The sequence below is a fragment of the Pleurodeles waltl genome, unplaced genomic scaffold (genome assembly GCF_031143425.1).
Source record: "Pleurodeles waltl isolate 20211129_DDA unplaced genomic scaffold, aPleWal1.hap1.20221129 scaffold_127, whole genome shotgun sequence".
Classification (NCBI taxonomy): domain Eukaryota; kingdom Metazoa; phylum Chordata; class Amphibia; order Caudata; family Salamandridae; genus Pleurodeles; species Pleurodeles waltl.
In genome coordinates, this window is record NW_027149833.1 from 814319 (window position 1) to 822936 (window position 8618).

At 48.6% G+C, this 8618-nt stretch overlaps 1 non-coding gene across 1 annotated transcript; it reads right to left on the bottom strand.

Moving 5' to 3' along the window:
- Positions 1-127, bottom strand: LOC138273978 (small Cajal body-specific RNA 4). Its single transcript, XR_011200350.1, has one exon. It is a non-coding gene; the product is annotated as a small Cajal body-specific RNA 4 (non-coding RNA).
- Positions 128-8618: the final 8491 nt, after the last annotated feature.

Below are 8618 nucleotides of genomic sequence, written 5' to 3' on the forward strand. Positions count from 1 at the left end.
AAATGTAGGAAGTAGTAACACGTCACTAGCTCTTCTTGAAACTGACAGTTCTTTACTTCCCTTTACTCTAGGGGGATAGTATCAGCAGAGCCTTACTTCATAGGCCTAACCTTCTTAATCCCCCATTAACAAAAACATTGGCTGTAGCTTTAGGGAGGATTTATTACAGAATCTGACAAAATGCATGTAAGGAAATGCCTCCTTGGCATGGTTACCCCCTAACTTTTTGCCTTTGCTGATGCTACGTTATAATCAGAAATTTTGCTGGGACCCTGCTAACCAGGCCGCAGCACCAGTGTTCTTTCCCTAAACTGTACCTTTGTCTCCACAACTGGCACAACCCTGACTCAGGTAAGTCCCTTGTAACTGGTACCCCTGGTACCAAGGGCCCTGATGCCAGGGAAGGTCTCTAAGGGCTGCAGCATGTCTTATGCCACCCGGGGGACCCCTCACTCAGCACATGCACACTGCCTCACAGCTTGTGTGTGCTGGTGGGGAGAAAATGACTAAGTCGACATGGCACTCCCCTCAGAGTGCCATGCCAACCTCACACTGCCTGTGGCATTGGTAAGTCACCCCTCTAGCAGGCCTTACAGCCCTAAGGCAGGGTGCACTATACCACAGGTGAGGGCATATGTGCATGAGCACTATGCCCCTACAGTGTCTAAGCAAAACCTTAGACATTGTAAGTGCAGGGAAGCCATAAGAGTATATGGTCTGGGAGTTTGTCAAACACGAACTATACAATTCCATAATGGCTACACTGAAAACTGGGAAGTTTGTTATCAAACTTCTCAGCACAATAACTGCACACTGATGCCAGTGTGCAATTTATTGTAAAATACACCCAGAGGGCATCTTAGAGATGCCCCCTGAAAACATACCCGACTTCCAGTGTAGGCTGACTAGTTTCTGCCAGCCTGCCACACACCAGACATGTTGCTGGCCACATGGGGGCAGTACCTTTGTCACTCTGTGGCCAGGAACAAAGCCTGTACTGGGTGGAGGTGCTTCTCACCTCCCCCTGCAGGAACTGTAACACCTGGCGGTGAGCCTCAAAGGCTCACCCCCTTTGTTACAGCGCCACAGGGCATCCCAGCTAGTGGAGATGCCTGCCCCTCCGGCCACTGCCCCCACTTTTGGCGGCAAGGCTGGAGGAGATAATTAGAAAAACAAGGAGGAGTCACCCACCAGTCAGGACAGCCGCTAAGGTGTCCTGAGCTGAGGTGACCCTTACTTTTAGAAATCCTCCATCTTGTGAGTGGAGGATTCCCCCAATAGATTTAGAGATACGCCCCCCTCCCCACAGGGAGGAGGCACAAAGAGGGTGTAGCCACCCTCCAGGACAGTAGCCATTGGCTACTGCCCTCCCAGACCGAAACACACCCCCTAAATTCAGTATTTAGGGGCTCTCTAGAACTTAGAAACTAGATTCCTGCAACCTTAACAAGAAGGACTGCTGACCTGAAGCCCTGCAGAGACGACGGAGACGACAACTGCTTTGGCCCCAGCCCTACCAGCCTGTCTCCCTACTTTGAAGAAAACTGCAACAGCGACGCATCCAACAGGGACCAGCGACCTCTGAAGCCTCAGAGGACTGCCCTGCAACCAAGGACCAAGAAACTCCCGTGAACAGAGGCCCTGTTCAACAACCTGCAACTTTCTTGCAACAAAGAAACAACTTTAAAGACTTCATGTTTCCCGCCGGAAGCGTGAAACTTTCCACTGTGCACCCGACACCCCCGGCTCGACCTTGTAGGAAAGTACCATCTTGCCTGGCATGTTACCCCCATTTTTCACTGTATATATGTTGTTTTAGTTGTATGTGTCACTGGGACCCTGCCAGCCAGGGCCCCAGTGCTCATAAGTGTGCCTGACTGTGTTACCTGTGTTATGACTAACTGTCTCACTGAGGCTCTGCTATCCAGAACCTCAGTGGTTATGCTCTCTCATTTCTTTCCAAATTGTCACTAACAGGCTAGTGACCAATTTTACCAATTCACATTGGCATACTGGAACACCCTTATAATTCCCTAGTATATGGTACTGAAGTACCCAGGGTATTGGGGTTCCATGAGATCCCTATGGGCTGCAGCATTTCTTTTGCCACCCATAGGGAGCTCTGACAATTCTTACACAGGTCTGCCACTGCAGCCTGAGTGAAATAATGCACACATTATTTCACAGCCATTTTCACTGCACTTAAGTAACTTATAAGTCACCTATATGTCTAACCTTTACTTAGTAAAGGTTAGGTGCAAAGTTACTTAGTGTGTGGGCACCCTGGCACTAGCCAAGGTGCTCCCACATAGTTCAGGGCAAATTCCCCGGACTTTGTTAGTGCGGGGACACCATTACACGCGTGCACTACACATAGGTCACTACCCATGTGTAGCTTCACAATGGTAACTCCGAATATGGCCATGTAACATGTCTAAGATCATGGAATTGCCCCCTCTATGCCATCCTGGCATTGTTGGTACAATCCCATGATCCCACGGGTCTGTAGCTCAGACCCGGGTACTGCCAAACTGCCTTTTCAGGGGTTTCACTGCAGCTGCTGCTGCCAACCCCTCAGACAGGTTTCTGCCCTCCTGGGGTCCAGCCAGGCTTGGCCCAGGAAGGCAGAACAAAGGACTTCCTCAGAGAGAGGGTGTTACACCCTCTCCCTTTGGAAAAAGGTGTGAAGGCAGGGGAGGAGTAGCCTCCCCCAGCCTCTGGAAATGCTTTCATGGGCACAGATGGTGCCCATTTCTGCATAAGCCAGTCTACACCGGTTCAGGGACCCCTCAGCCCTGCCCTGGCGCGAAACTGGACAAAGGAAAGTACCTCTCTGTAGGCGAAAAGCAGGCATGGCAAGAGGACATCCCACCTCCTTTTGAGTTTTTCAGGGAGCCCTATGATCATGCCCTTCAATGTCTTGTTAAGTCTCTCAACAAGACCATTGGTTTGTGGATGGTATGGTGTGGTGAATTTGTAAGTCACCCAACACTCATTCCACATGTGTTTTAGGTAAGCAGACATGAAGTTGGTACCTCTATCAGAAACCAACTCCTTAGGAAATCCCACTCCGGGAAAAATACCAATGAATGCTTTGGCTACTGCAGGGGCAGTAGTGGACCTAAGGGGAATTGCTTCAGGGTACCTAGTAGCATGATCCACTACTACTAGGATATACTGGTTCCCTGAGGCTAAGGGAGGTTCAAGTGGACCCACTATATCCACTCCTACTCTTTCAAAGGGGACCCCCACCACTGGAAGTGGAATGAGGGGGGCTTTTGGGTGGCCACCTGTCTTACCACTGGCTTAACAGGTGGCACAGGAGGCACAAAACTCCTTCACTTTCTGGGACATATTGGGCCAATAGAAATGGTTGACTAACCTCTCCCATGTCTTGGTTTGTCCCAAATGCCCAGCAAGGGGAATGTCATGGGCTAAGACCAGAAGGAACTCCCTAAACTCCTGAGGCACTACCACTCTCCTAGTGGTACCAGGTTTTGGATCTCTTGCCTCAGTGTAAAGGAGACCATCTTCCCAATAGACCCTGTGTGTTCCACTGACATTTCCTTTCTCTTGGTCAGCAGCTTGCTGCCTTAGGCCTTCAGGAGAGGGACAAGTTTCTTGCCCCTTGCACAACTGTTCCCTTGAGGGACCCCCTGAGCCCAAGAGCTCAACCTGATAAGGTTCTAACTCTATAGGCTCAGTTCCCTCGGGGGATAGAACTTCTTCCTGAGAAGAGAGGTTCTGTTTCTTTTTCTGTGCTGAAGCTGGTTCCCGAGTCTTCTTTCCTTTTCTCTTGGAGGGTTGGGCCATTATTCTAGACTCCAAAACCTATTTTTCACCCTGAGCTCTGCACTGTGCCCTAGTCTTGACACACACCAGTTCAGGGATACCCAGCATGGCTGCATGGGTTTTGAGTTCTACCTCAGCCCATGCTGAGGACTCCAGATCATTTCCAAGCAGACGTTCAACTGGTATAGCAGAAGAGACTACCACCTGTTTCAGGCCAGTGAACCCTCCCCATTCTAAAGTTACCATAGCCATGGGCTGTACTTTAGTCTGATTGTCAGCATTGTTGACTTGATACGTTTGTCCAGTCAGGTATTGTCCTGGGGAAACCAGTTTGTCTGTCACCATAGTGACACTGGCACCTGTATCCCTCAGGGCCTCTACTCTAGTCCCATTAATAACTAGGCTGCTGCCTGTATTTTTGCATGTTAGTCGGCCAGGCAGCTAGTGTGGCTAAGTCCACCCCACCCTGAGAGACTAATGTAGCTTCAGTATGAACCCTGATTTGCTCTGGGCACACTGTTGATCCCACCTGGAGACTGGCTATTCCAGTGCTAACTGGAGTGGTGGTTGAAGTGGAACCTTTCTTGGGACAGGCCTTGTCTCTAGTTTGGTGTTCATGCTGACTACAGCTGCGACACCAGGCCTTTTTGGGATCAAAGTGTTTACCCTTGTATCCAAATAAGGATTGTGAAGAGGCTTTGGACCCACTCTCCTGTGCAGGTTTTTGGGGCCCTGTAGAAGACTCTTTACTTTTTCCCTTGGATGTCTCAACACTCTTCCCCTGTGGAGGCTTTGTGACCCCTTTCTTTTAGTCACCCCCTGTGGAAGTCTTGGTCACCCTTGTCTTGACCCAGTGGTCTGCCTTCTTTCCCAATTCTTGGGGAGAAATTGGACCTAGGTCTACCAGATGCTGATGCAGTTTATCATTGAAACAATTACTTAATGGTGTTCCTTCATAAACAAATTATACAGCCCTTCATAATCATTTACACCACTGCCATTAATCCAACCATCCAGTGTTTTGACTGAAGTCAACAAAATCAACCCTGGTCTGGCTCAAGGATTTTTGAGCCCCCCTGAACCTAATCCTGTACTCCTCAGTTGTTGAGAATCAAAAGCCCTTAATCAGGGTAGCCTTCATGAGGTCATAGGATTCTGCATCTTTTCCAGAGAGTGTGAGGAGTCTATCCCTACACTTCCCAGTGAACATTTCCCAAAGGAGAGCACCCCAGTGAGATCGGTTTACTTTTCTAGTTGCACAAGCCCTCTCAAAAGCTGTGAACCATTTGGTGATGTCATCACATCTTCATATTTTGTTACAATCCCTTTGGAGATTTTTAGCATGTCAGTACTCTATCTGACCCTATTTGAGTTGCTGCCACCATTGATTTGAGCTAAACCCATCTCGTCTTCCCCTCTCTATGGCTAGGAGCTGTCTCTCCAAAGCCAGTCTTTTGGCCATCCTGGCTAACAGGAGGTCATCTTCATTTAGGCTGTCCTCAATGCTTCCAGAGTTGCTGGACTCCCCTGTGGGAGAAGCAGCATCTCTGACTATCACTTGTGGAGTCAGGGTTTGAGGAACCCTGGTCTCGCTAACTAGGACAGGAGGGAGAGAGTTATCTTCCATGTCACTAGTTTCCCCCTCTGTAAGGTTATCTTCAGAGGGGTGGTCTCTAGCAAACTCTGCCAAAGGCTCCTGGAGCTGTACTTTGGTAGGGTTTGATCCAGTTTTTATATGTTTTATTTTACAGAGAGTCATTAACTCTGACATCCTAAGAATCAGGCAAAGGGTGAGGTTGAGTTCCACCACCATCTCATCCGTGCTAGACATTATCACTCTAAAAGTTGGGATTACATTTTAAGAATCTAAAAACTACTTCTAGAACTTAAATCCAAACCTTTACAAACTTTTAAACTCTAAAAGAAATGCTAACAGGGACTTACACAAGGCCCTAGCAGGACTTTTACAAATTTAGAAAAATAGTTCAAATTGTAAAAATCAGTTTCTAATGAAATTTTTTTGAATTTAGTCGTGTGATCAGGTATTGGCTGAGTAGTCCAGCAAATGCAAAGTCTTAGAACTCACCGCTGATCCACCATTGTAGGAAGTTGGCTCTGTATATACTATTTGAAAGTAAGAATCAGTGTGCACAAAGTCCAAGGGTTCCCTTTAGAGGTAAGATAGTGGCAAAAGTAGATCATTCTAATGCTCTATTTTGTAGTAGTGTGGTGGAGCAGTAGGCTGATCAGGGGGTAGTGTTAAGTGTAGGAAGTTGGCCCTGTATATACTATTTCAAAGTAAGAAATAGTGTGCCCAGAGTCCAAGGGTTCCCCTTAGAGGTAAGAGAGTGGCAAAAAGAGATAATCCTAATGCTCTATTTTTTGGTAGTGTGGTCAAGCAGTAGACTTACCAGAGGGTAGTGCTAAGCACTTGCTGTACACACACAGGCAATAAATGAGGAACACACACTCAAAGACTTACTCTAGGCCAATAGGTTTTTAGATTGAAAAATATATTTTCTTAGTTTATTTTGAGAACCACAGGTTCAAGATTTACAAGTAATACTTCAGACGAAAGGTATTTCACTTAGATACTCTAGGAACTTTGAATGCACACAATATCATGTACAGTCTTTGTAAAAATGGCAATAAGCTATTTTAAAAGTGGACACAGTGCAAAAATCAACAATTCTTGGGGGAGGTAAGTAAAGATTAGTTTTGAAGGTAAGTAAAACACTTACAGGTCTCAAAATTGGGGCATAGGTAGCCCACCGTTGGGGGTTCAAGGCAACCCCTAAGTTACCACACCAGCAGCTCAGGGCCAGTCAGGTGCAGAGGTCAAAGAGGTACCCAAAACACTTAGGTTTCAATGGCGAACAGGGGTGTTCCGGTTCCAGTCTGCCAGCAGGTAAGTACTTGCTGCCTCGGGGGGCAGACCAGGGGGGTTTTGTAGGGCACCGGGGGGGACACACAAGAAGGCACAAAAAGTACACCCTCAGCGGCACAGCGGCGGCCGGGTGCAGTGTGCAAACATGTGTCGGGTTTTAGATAGGAAGTAATGGGGAGACCTGGGGGTCTCTTCAACGATGCAGGCAGGCACGGGGGGCTCCTTGGGGCAGCCACCACCTGGGCTAGGCAGACGGTCGCCTGGGGGGTCGCTCCTGCACTGGAGTTCGGTTCCTTCAGGTCCTGGGGGCTGCGGGTGCAGTGCTGGTTCCAGGCATTGGGTCCATTGTTACAGGCAGTCGCGGTCAGGGGGAGCCCCTGGATTCCCTCTGGAGGAGTCGCTGTGGGGGCTCAGGGGGGTAGTTTCTGGTTACTCATGGGCTCGCAGTCGCCGGGGAGTTTTCCCTGAAGTGTTGTTTTCTGCAGGTCTGTAGGAGGCTGGACTGGCTTGTAGTGAGTACCAAGGGGTACTTACACCTTGCACCAGGCCCAGGTATCCCTTATTAGTGTATAGGGTGTCTAGCAGCTTAGGCTGATAGAGAATGGTAGCTTAGCAGAGCAGCTTAGGCTCAACTAGGAGACGAGTGAAGCTCCTACAGTACCACTAGTGTCACTTGCACAATATCATAAGAAAACACAATACACAGATATACTAAAAATAAAGGTACTTTATTTTTATGACAATATGCCAAAGTATCTCAGAATGTACCCTCAGTATGAGGATAGCAAATATACACAAGATATATGTACACAATACCAAAAATATGCAGTATAGTCTTAGAAAACAGTGCAAACAATGTATAGTTACAATAGGATGCAATGGGGACACATAGGGATAGGGGCAACACAAACCAAATACTCCAAAAGTGGAATGCGAACCACGAATGGACCCCAAACCTATGTGACCTTGTAGAGGGTCGCTGGGACTATTAGAAAATAGTTAGGGTTAGAAAAATAGCCCACCCCAAGACCCTGAAAAGTGAGTGCAAAGTGCACTAAAGTTCCCCAAAGGACATATAAGTCGTGATACGGGAATTCTGCAGGAAAGACACAAACCAGCAATGCAACAACGATGGATTTCCAGTCGAGGGTACCTGTAGAACAAGGGGACCAAGGCCAAAAGTCACAAGCAAGTCGGAGATGGGCAGATGCCCAGGAAATGCCAGCTGTGGGTGCAAAGAAGCTGCTACTGGACAGTAGAAGCTGAGGATTCTGCAGGAACGACAAGGGCTAGAGACTTCCCCTTTGGAGGATGAATCCCCCACGCCGTGGAGTCTCGTGCAGAAGTGTTTTCCTGTGGAAATACAGCCAACAAGCCTTGCTAGCTGCAAATCGTGCGGTAAGGGTTTTTGCGTGCTGCTGTGGCCCAGGAGGGACCAGGATGTCGCCAATTGCGTCTGGGGACAGAGGGGGCGTCGAGCAAGACAAGGAGCCCTCTCAGAAGCAGGCAGCACACACAGAAGTGCCGGAACAGGCACTACAAAGAGGAGTGAAACGGTGCTCACCCGAAGTTGCACAAAGGAGTCCCACGTCGCCGGAGGGCCACTTAGAAAGTCGTGCAATGCAGGTTAGAGTGCCGTGGACCCAGGCTTGGCTGTGCACAAAGGATTTCCGCCGGAAGTGCACAGAGGCCGGAGTAGCTGCAAAAGTTGCGGTTCCCAGCAATGCAGTCTGGCGTGGGGAGGCAAGGACTTACCTCCACCAAACTTGGACTGAAGAGTCACTGGACTGTGGGAGTCACTTGGACAGAGTTGCTGGAACCAAGGGACCTCGCTTGTCGTTCTGAGAGGAGACCCAGAGTACCGGTAATGCAGTTCTTTGGTGCCTGCGGTTGCAGGGGGGAAGATTCCGTCGACCCACGGGATATTTCTTCGGAGCTT